The sequence below is a fragment of the Phallusia mammillata genome, chromosome 5, assembly GCF_965637545.1.
Source record: "Phallusia mammillata chromosome 5, kaPhaMamm4.hap1.1, whole genome shotgun sequence".
In the NCBI taxonomy this organism is placed as follows: Eukaryota; Metazoa; Chordata; class Ascidiacea; order Phlebobranchia; family Ascidiidae; genus Phallusia; species Phallusia mammillata.
In genome coordinates, this window is record NC_137256.1 from 16,411,788 (window position 1) to 16,420,996 (window position 9,209).

The following is a 9,209-nucleotide window of genomic DNA, read 5'->3' on the forward strand; positions in this document are numbered from 1 at the left end:
AGGGATCAGTTAAGCAATTTGAGACCAACTACAGAAAGCGATTTATCAACACAGGCACGAAAGGTAAACCTGATGCAAGAAGTGCAGAGAATAAAGTTGGCGTTAGGTTCCTTTTATATATTTTTCTCAACTACCGGATTTCCCCGTTTTCAAACTAACAGTATGCAAGGCAATGCGGTTATGTCTGTAGCCTATAGCTCTTTCTCGGCTCTAAAACAAGCGAAAGACAGCCGGTAGCCGGTTTAGGAAAGGTGTGTGAGTAGTGATGAAATACCACTTTTCTGCCATGTGAGAAATGATAGTAAAGCAGAAAACTCACTTAAGATTTTTTTCCTCTTTTTTTCTTGTTGTTATTTTAGGTGCAGCTATAGTTGTTTTAGTACCCTTCCCGTTCTTCTGTGCTAGCTCCTACGTCGGTGTCTTATTTTTTGCCTTCGTGTTCGGTTTTGATGCGTGGTGCTCTAAGAAAAAGGGAGGTCTGCTTCGCTGTGCGGCGCTGTGCGGCGCTGAACGAGACGGCCGGTCATTTAAACCGCACCGCGCGCGTTCAGCAGCGCCGCTTAGCGGTATGGGCGACAAAGGCACGCGTACCGCATAAAAACAGTCGCCGGTCTCTCACGTGTCTTTGATAATAATTAATCGATCCGGCGCACAAAACGAAGACTTCTGCGACAGAGACTCTCATCATGCGCTTATTTCGCCGCCTTTCAGTGTGTCTGTGAGCTGTCAAGACCCCAGGGGGCAGTATTTCTGCAAGATCTCATTTTTTTTCCGAGAAAGAAGAAATTAATGAGGAAAAATGAGGAACGCTTCACGATTTTGCGTGTCATCCTTGCGCAGGGGCCATGCTAATCTTCTCTGTATCGTTCCAATTTTAGTATATGTACTGCCGAAGCAAGTACATTTAAGTTAACCCCACCAGCAATTTAGGTCCCACCTCGACGAGGGGTATTTTCCGTTTGTGGGGACCGCCGTGCTGGGCTCCTGGTGTGACGTCACAACGCCAGACAGACGTTATGTGTACGTCGGGGCAGACGAAGCCGTCAAACGCATCCATCTTGAGCGGCGTTTCGATTCGAAAGAAAAGGCAAAAAAACGTTGCCCCAGGTCCGTTACTCCTCCAGGGAAAAGCCGAGAAACCGAGATTTTCTCGCCGTGTGACACCTGTCGGTATGTGCTGTGTCAGTTCAGGACAAGATGCATCCGATAATAATAATCAAACGAAAGCTTAGCTTCCACTTATTCTCATGAGTCAACGCAATGTGAAAGCGTAGCCGTGCTGAAAAAGCTGAAAAGACCACCAAGCAGTGTCCGAAGGGATCAGTTAAGCAATTTGAGACCAACTACAGAAAGCGATTTATCAACACAGGCACGAAAGGTAAACCTGATGCAAGAAGTGCAGAGAATAAAGTTGGCGTTAGGTTCCTTTTATATATTTTTCTCAACTACCGGATTTCCCCGTTTTCAAACTAACAGTATGCAAGGCAATGCGGTTATGTCTGTAGCCTATAGCTCTTTCTCGGCTCTAAAACAAGCGAAAGACAGCCGGTAGCCGGTTTAGGAAAGGTGTGTGAGTAGTGATGAAATACCACTTTTCTGCCATGTGAGAAATGATAGTAAAGCAGAAAACTCACTTAAGATTTTTTTCCTCTTTTTTTCTTGTTGTTATTTTAGGTGCAGCTATAGTTGTTTTAGTACCCTTCCCGTTCTTCTGTGCTAGCTCCTACGTCGGTGTCTTATTTTTTGCCTTCGTGTTCGGTTTTGATGCGTGGTGCTCTAAGAAAAAGGGAGGTCTGCTTCGCTGTGCGGCGCTGTGCGGCGCTGAACGAGACGGCCGGTCATTTAAACCGCACCGCGCGCGTTCAGCAGCGCCGCTTAGCGGTATGGGCGACAAAGGCACGCGTACCGCATAAAAACAGTCGCCGGTCTCTCACGTGTCTTTGATAATAATTAATCGATCCGGCGCACAAAACGAAGACTTCTGCGACAGAGACTCTCATCATGCGCTTATTTCGCCGCCTTTCAGTGTGTCTGTGAGCTGTCAAGACCCCAGGGGGCAGTATTTCTGCAAGATCTCATTTTTTTTCCGAGAAAGAAGAAATTAATGAGGAAAAATGAGGAACGCTTCACGATTTTGCGTGTCATCCTTGCGCAGGGGCCATGCTAATCTTCTCTGTATCGTTCCAATTTTAGTATATGTACTGCCGAAGCAAGTACATTTAAGTTAACCCCACCAGCAATTTAGGTCCCACCTCGACGAGGGGTATTTTCCGTTTGTGGGGACCGCCGTGCTGGGCTCCTGGTGTGACGTCACAACGCCAGACAGACGTTATGTGTACGTCGGGGCAGACGAAGGCCGTCAAACGCATCCATCTTGAGCGGCGTTTCGATTCGAAAGAAAAGGCAAAAAAACGTTGCCCCAGGTCCGTTACTCCTCCAGGGAAAAGCCGAGAAACCGATATTTTCTCGCCGTGTGACACCTGTCGGTATGTGCTGTGTCAGTTCAGGACAAGATGCATCCGATAATAATAATCAAACGAAAGCTTAGCTTCCACTTATTCTCATGAGTCAACGCAATGTGAAAGCGTAGCCGTGCTGAAAAAGCTGAAAAGACCACCAAGCAGTGTCCGAAGGGATCAGTTAAGCAATTTGAGACCAACTACAGAAAGCGATTTATCAACACAGGCACGAAAGGTAAACCTGATGCAAGAAGTGCAGAGAATAAAGTTGGCGTTAGGTTCCTTTTATATATTTTTCTCAACTACCGGATTTCCCCGTTTTCAAACTAACAGTATGCAAGGCAATGCGGTTATGTCTGTAGCCTATAGCTCTTTCTCGGCTCTAAAACAAGCGAAAGACAGCCGGTAGCCGGTTTAGGAAAGGTGTGTGAGTAGTGATGAAATACCACTTTTCTGCCATGTGAGAAATGATAGTAAAGCAGAAAACTCACTTAAGATTTTTTTCCTCTTTTTTTCTTGTTGTTATTTTAGGTGCAGCTATAGTTGTTTTAGTACCCTTCCCGTTCTTCTGTGCTAGCTCCTACGTCGGTGTCTTATTTTTTGCCTTCGTGTTCGGTTTTGATGCGTGGTGCTCTAAGAAAAAGGGAGGTCTGCTTCGCTGTGCGGCGCTGTGCGGCGCTGAACGAGACGGCCGGTCATTTAAACCGCACCGCGCGCGTTCAGCAGCGCCGCTTAGCGGTATGGGCGACAAAGGCACGCGTACCGCATAAAAACAGTCGCCGGTCTCTCACGTGTCTTTGATAATAATTAATCGATCCGGCGCACAAAACGAAGACTTCTGCGACAGAGACTCTCATCATGCGCTTATTTCGCCGCCTTTCAGTGTGTCTGTGAGCTGTCAAGACCCCAGGGGGCAGTATTTCTGCAAGATCTCATTTTTTTTCCGAGAAAGAAGAAATTAATGAGGAAAAATGAGGAACGCTTCACGATTTTGCGTGTCATCCTTGCGCAGGGGCCATGCTAATCTTCTCTGTATCGTTCCAATTTTAGTATATGTACTGCCGAAGCAAGTACATTTAAGTTAACCCCACCAGCAATTTAGGTCCCACCTCGACGAGGGGTATTTTCCGTTTGTGGGGACCGCCGTGCTGGGCTCCTGGTGTGACGTCACAACGCCAGACAGACGTTATGTGTACGTCGGGGCAGACGAAGGCCGTCAAACGCATCCATCTTGAGCGGCGTTTCGATTCGAAAGAAAAGGCAAAAAAACGTTGCCCCAGGTCCGTTACTCCTCCAGGGAAAAGCCGAGAAACCGAGATTTTCTCGCCGTGTGACACCTGTCGGTATGTGCTGTGTCAGTTCAGGACAAGATGCATCCGATAATAATAATCAAACGAAAGCTTAGCTTCCACTTATTCTCATGAGTCAACGCAATGTGAAAGCGTAGCCGTGCTGAAAAAGCTGAAAAGACCACCAAGCAGTGTCCGAAGGGATCAGTTAAGCAATTTGAGACCAACTACAGAAAGCGATTTATCAACACAGGCACGAAAGGTAAACCTGATGCAAGAAGTGCAGAGAATAAAGTTGGCGTTAGGTTCCTTTTATATATTTTTCTCAACTACCGGATTTCCCCGTTTTCAAACTAACAGTATGCAAGGCAATGCGGTTATGTCTGTAGCCTATAGCTCTTTCTCGGCTCTAAAACAAGCGAAAGACAGCCGGTAGCCGGTTTAGGAAAGGTGTGTGAGTAGTGATGAAATACCACTTTTCTGCCATGTGAGAAATGATAGTAAAGCAGAAAACTCACTTAAGATTTTTTTCCTCTTTTTTTCTTGTTGTTATTTTAGGTGCAGCTATAGTTGTTTTAGTACCCTTCCCGTTCTTCTGTGCTAGCTCCTACGTCGGTGTCTTATTTTTTGCCTTCGTGTTCGGTTTTGATGCGTGGTGCTCTAAGAAAAAGGGAGGTCTGCTTCGCTGTGCGGCGCTGTGCGGCGCTGAACGAGACGGCCGGTCATTTAAACCGCACCGCGCGCGTTCAGCAGCGCCGCTTAGCGGTATGGGCGACAAAGGCACGCGTACCGCATAAAAACAGTCGCCGGTCTCTCACGTGTCTTTGATAATAATTAATCGATCCGGCGCACAAAACGAAGACTTCTGCGACAGAGACTCTCATCATGCGCTTATTCGCCGCCTTTCAGTGTGTCTGTGAGCTGTCAAGACCCCAGGGGGCAGTATTTCTGCAAGATCTCATTTTTTTCCGAGAAAGAAGAAATTAATGAGGAAAAATGAGGAACGCTTCACGATTTTGCGTGTCATCCTTGCGCAGGGGCCATGCTAATCTTCTCTGTATCGTTCCAATTTTAGTATATGTACTGCCGAAGCAAGTACATTTAAGTTAACCCCACCAGCAATTTAGGTCCCACCTCGACGAGGGGTATTTTCCGTTTGTGGGGACCGTCGTGCTGGGCTCCTGGTGTGACGTCACAACGCCAGACAGACGTTATGTGTACGTCGGGGCAGACGAAGGCCGTCAAACGCATCCATCTTGAGCGGCGTTTCGATTCGAAAGAAAAGGCAAAAAAACGTTGCCCCAGGTCCGTTACTCCTCCAGGGAAAAGCCGAGAAACCGAGATTTTCTCGCCGTGTGACACCTGTCGGTATGTGCTGTGTCAGTTCAGGACAAGATGCATCCGATAATAATAATCAAACGAAAGCTTAGCTTCCACTTATTCTCATGAGTCAACGCAATGTGAAAGCGTAGCCGTGCTGAAAAAGCTGAAAAGACCACCAAGCAGTGTCCGAAGGGATCAGTTAAGCAATTTGAGACCAACTACAGAAAGCGATTTATCAACACAGGCACGAAAGGTAAACCTGATGCAAGAAGTGCAGAGAATAAAGTTGGCGTTAGGTTCCTTTTATATATTTTTCTCAACTACCGGATTTCCCCGTTTTCAAACTAACAGTATGCAAGGCAATGCGGTTATGTCTGTAGCCTATAGCTCTTTCTCGGCTCTAAAACAAGCGAAAGACAGCCGGTAGCCGGTTTAGGAAAGGTGTGTGAGTAGTGATGAAATACCACTTTTCTGCCATGTGAGAAATGATAGTAAAGCAGAAAACTCACTTAAGATTTTTTTCCTCTTTTTTTCTTGTTGTTATTTTAGGTGCAGCTATAGTTGTTTTAGTACCCTTCCCGTTCTTCTGTGCTAGCTCCTACGTCGGTGTCTTATTTTTTGCCTTCGTGTTCGGTTTTGATGCGTGGTGCTCTAAGAAAAAGAGAGGTCTGCTTCGCTGTGCGGCGCTGAACGAGACGGCCGGTCATTTAAACCGCACCGCGCGCGTTCAGCAGCGCCGCTTAGCGGTATGGGCGACAAAGGCACGCGTACCGCATAAAAACAGTCGCCGGTCTCTCACGTGTCTTTGATAATAATTAATCGATCCGGCGCACAAAACGAAGACTTCTGCGACAGAGACTCTCATCATGCGCTTATTTCGCCGCCTTTCAGTGTGTCTGTGAGCTGTCAAGACCCCAGGGGGCAGTATTTCTGCAAGATCTCATTTTTTTTCCGAGAAAGAAGAAATTAATGAGGAAAAATGAGGAACGCTTCACGATTTTGCGTGTCATCCTTGCGCAGGGGCCATGCTAATCTTCTCTGTATCGTTCCAATTTTAGTATATGTACTGCCGAAGCAAGTACATTTAAGTTAACCCCACCAGCAATTTAGGTCCCACCTCGACGAGGGGTATTTTCCGTTTGTGGGGACCGCCGTGCTGGGCTCCTGGTGTGACGTCACAACGCCAGACAGACGTTATGTGTACGTCGGGGCAGACGAAGGCCGTCAAACGCATCCATCTTGAGCGGCGTTTCGATTCGAAAGAAAAGGCAAAAAAACGTTGCCCCAGGTCCGTTACTCCTCCAGGGAAAAGCCGAGAAACCGAGATTTTCTCGCCGTGTGACACCTGTCGGTATGTGCTGTGTCAGTTCAGGACAAGATGCATCCGATAATAATAATCAAACGAAAGCTTAGCTTCCACTTATTCTCATGAGTCAACGCAATGTGAAAGCGTAGCCGTGCTGAAAAAGCTGAAAAGACCACCAAGCAGTGTCCGAAGGGATCAGTTAAGCAATTTGAGACCAACTACAGAAAGCGATTTATCAACACAGGCACGAAAGGTAAACCTGATGCAAGAAGTGCAGAGAATAAAGTTGGCGTTAGGTTCCTTTTATATATTTTTCTCAACTACCGGATTTCCCCGTTTTCAAACTAACAGTATGCAAGGCAATGCGGTTATGTCTGTAGCCTATAGCTCTTTCTCGGCTCTAAAACAAGCGAAAGACAGCCGGTAGCCGGTTTAGGAAAGGTGTGTGAGTAGTGATGAAATACCACTTTTCTGCCATGTGAGAAATGATAGTAAAGCAGAAAACTCACTTAAGATTTTTTTCCTCTTTTTTTCTTGTTGTTATTTTAGGTGCAGCTATAGTTGTTTTAGTACCCTTCCCGTTCTTCTGTGCTAGCTCCTACGTCGGTGTCTTATTTTTTGCCTTCGTGTTCGGTTTTGATGCGTGGTGCTCTAAGAAAAAGGGAGGTCTGCTTCGCTGTGCGGCGCTGTGCGGCGCTGAACGAGACGGCCGGTCATTTAAACCGCACCGCGCGCGTTCAGCAGCGCCGCTTAGCGGTATGGGCGACAAAGGCACGCGTACCGCATAAAAACAGTCGCCGGTCTCTCACGTGTCTTTGATAATAATTAATCGATCCGGCGCACAAAACGAAGACTTCTGCGACAGAGACTCTCATCATGCGCTTATTTCGCCGCCTTTCAGTGTGTCTGTGAGCTGTCAAGACCCCAGGGGGCAGTATTTCTGCAAGATCTCATTTTTTTCCGAGAAAGAAGAAATTAATGAGGAAAAATGAGGAACGCTTCACGATTTTGCGTGTCATCCTTGCGCAGGGGCCATGCTAATCTTCTCTGTATCGTTCCAATTTTAGTATATGTACTGCCGAAGCAAGTACATTTAAGTTAACCCCACCAGCAATTTAGGTCCCACCTCGACGAGGGGTATTTTCCGTTTGTGGGGACCGTCGTGCTGGGCTCCTGGTGTGACGTCACAACGCCAGACAGACGTTATGTGTACGTCGGGGCAGACGAAGGCCGTCAAACGCATCCATCTTGAGCGGCGTTTCGATTCGAAAGAAAAGGCAAAAAAACGTTGCCCCAGGTCCGTTACTCCTCCAGGGAAAAGCCGAGAAACCGAGATTTTCTCGCCGTGTGACACCTGTCGGTATGTGCTGTGTCAGTTCAGGACAAGATGCATCCGATAATAATAATCAAACGAAAGCTTAGCTTCCACTTATTCTCATGAGTCAACGCAATGTGAAAGCGTAGCCGTGCTGAAAAAGCTGAAAAGACCACCAAGCAGTGTCCGAAGGGATCAGTTAAGCAATTTGAGACCAACTACAGAAAGCGATTTATCAACACAGGCACGAAAGGTAAACCTGATGCAAGAAGTGCAGAGAATAAAGTTGGCGTTAGGTTCCTTTTATATATTTTTCTCAACTACCGGATTTCCCCGTTTTCAAACTAACAGTATGCAAGGCAATGCGGTTATGTCTGTAGCCTATAGCTCTTTCTCGGCTCTAAAACAAGCGAAAGACAGCCGGTAGCCGGTTTAGGAAAGGTGTGTGAGTAGTGATGAAATACCACTTTTCTGCCATGTGAGAAATGATAGTAAAGCAGAAAACTCACTTAAGATTTTTTTCCTCTTTTTTTCTTGTTGTTATTTTAGGTGCAGCTATAGTTGTTTTAGTACCCTTCCCGTTCTTCTGTGCTAGCTCCTACGTCGGTGTCTTATTTTTTGCCTTCGTGTTCGGTTTTGATGCGTGGTGCTCTAAGAAAAAGAGAGGTCTGCTTCGCTGTGCGGCGCTGAACGAGACGGCCGGTCATTTAAACCGCACCGCGCGCGTTCAGCAGCGCCGCTTAGCGGTATGGGCGACAAAGGCACGCGTACCGCATAAAAACAGTCGCCGGTCTCTCACGTGTCTTTGATAATAATTAATCGATCCGGCGCACAAAACGAAGACTTCTGCGACAGAGACTCTCATCATGCGCTTATTTCGCCGCCTTTCAGTGTGTCTGTGAGCTGTCAAGACCCCAGGGGGCAGTATTTCTGCAAGATCTCATTTTTTTTCCGAGAAAGAAGAAATTAATGAGGAAAAATGAGGAACGCTTCACGATTTTGCGTGTCATCCTTGCGCAGGGGCCATGCTAATCTTCTCTGTATCGTTCCAATTTTAGTATATGTACTGCCGAAGCAAGTACATTTAAGTTAACCCCACCAGCAATTTAGGTCCCACCTCGACGAGGGGTATTTTCCGTTTGTGGGGACCGCCGTGCTGGGCTCCTGGTGTGACGTCACAACGCCAGACAGACGTTATGTGTACGTCGGGGCAGACGAAGGCCGTCAAACGCATCCATCTTGAGCGGCGTTTCGATTCGAAAGAAAAGGCAAAAAAACGTTGCCCCAGGTCCGTTACTCCTCCAGGGAAAAGCCGAGAAACCGAGATTTTCTCGCCGTGTGACACCTGTCGGTATGTGCTGTGTCAGTTCAGGACAAGATGCATCCGATAATAATAATCAAACGAAAGCTTAGCTTCCACTTATTCTCATGAGTCAACGCAATGTGAAAGCGTAGCCGTGCTGAAAAAGCTGAAAAGACCACCAAGCAGTGTCCGAAGGGATCAGTTAAGCAATTTG

General features: G+C 46.9%; 7 non-coding genes across 7 annotated transcripts; all 7 read right to left on the bottom strand.

Annotated features, from left to right (window-relative positions):
- Nucleotides 1–795: 795 nt before the first annotated feature.
- LOC145230772 (U6 spliceosomal RNA) lies at nucleotides 796–902 on the bottom strand. The gene has a single exon (XR_013860763.1). It is a non-coding gene; the product is annotated as a U6 spliceosomal RNA (small nuclear RNA).
- A 1,208-nt stretch (nucleotides 903–2,110) lies between these two features.
- LOC145230773 (U6 spliceosomal RNA) lies at nucleotides 2,111–2,217 on the bottom strand. Its single transcript, XR_013860764.1, has one exon. It is a non-coding gene; the product is annotated as a U6 spliceosomal RNA (small nuclear RNA).
- Nucleotides 2,218–3,426: 1,209 nt separating this feature from the next.
- Nucleotides 3,427–3,533, bottom strand: LOC145230774 (U6 spliceosomal RNA). Its single transcript, XR_013860765.1, has one exon. It is a non-coding gene; the product is annotated as a U6 spliceosomal RNA (small nuclear RNA).
- Nucleotides 3,534–4,740: 1,207 nt separating this feature from the next.
- LOC145230777 (U6 spliceosomal RNA) lies at nucleotides 4,741–4,847 on the bottom strand. The gene has a single exon (XR_013860766.1). It is a non-coding gene; the product is annotated as a U6 spliceosomal RNA (small nuclear RNA).
- A 1,199-nt stretch (nucleotides 4,848–6,046) lies between these two features.
- Nucleotides 6,047–6,153, bottom strand: LOC145230778 (U6 spliceosomal RNA). The gene has a single exon (XR_013860767.1). It is a non-coding gene; the product is annotated as a U6 spliceosomal RNA (small nuclear RNA).
- A 1,208-nt stretch (nucleotides 6,154–7,361) lies between these two features.
- Nucleotides 7,362–7,468, bottom strand: LOC145230779 (U6 spliceosomal RNA). The gene has a single exon (XR_013860768.1). It is a non-coding gene; the product is annotated as a U6 spliceosomal RNA (small nuclear RNA).
- A 1,199-nt stretch (nucleotides 7,469–8,667) lies between these two features.
- On the bottom strand, nucleotides 8,668–8,774 carry LOC145230780 (U6 spliceosomal RNA). Its single transcript, XR_013860769.1, has one exon. It is a non-coding gene; the product is annotated as a U6 spliceosomal RNA (small nuclear RNA).
- Nucleotides 8,775–9,209: the final 435 nt, after the last annotated feature.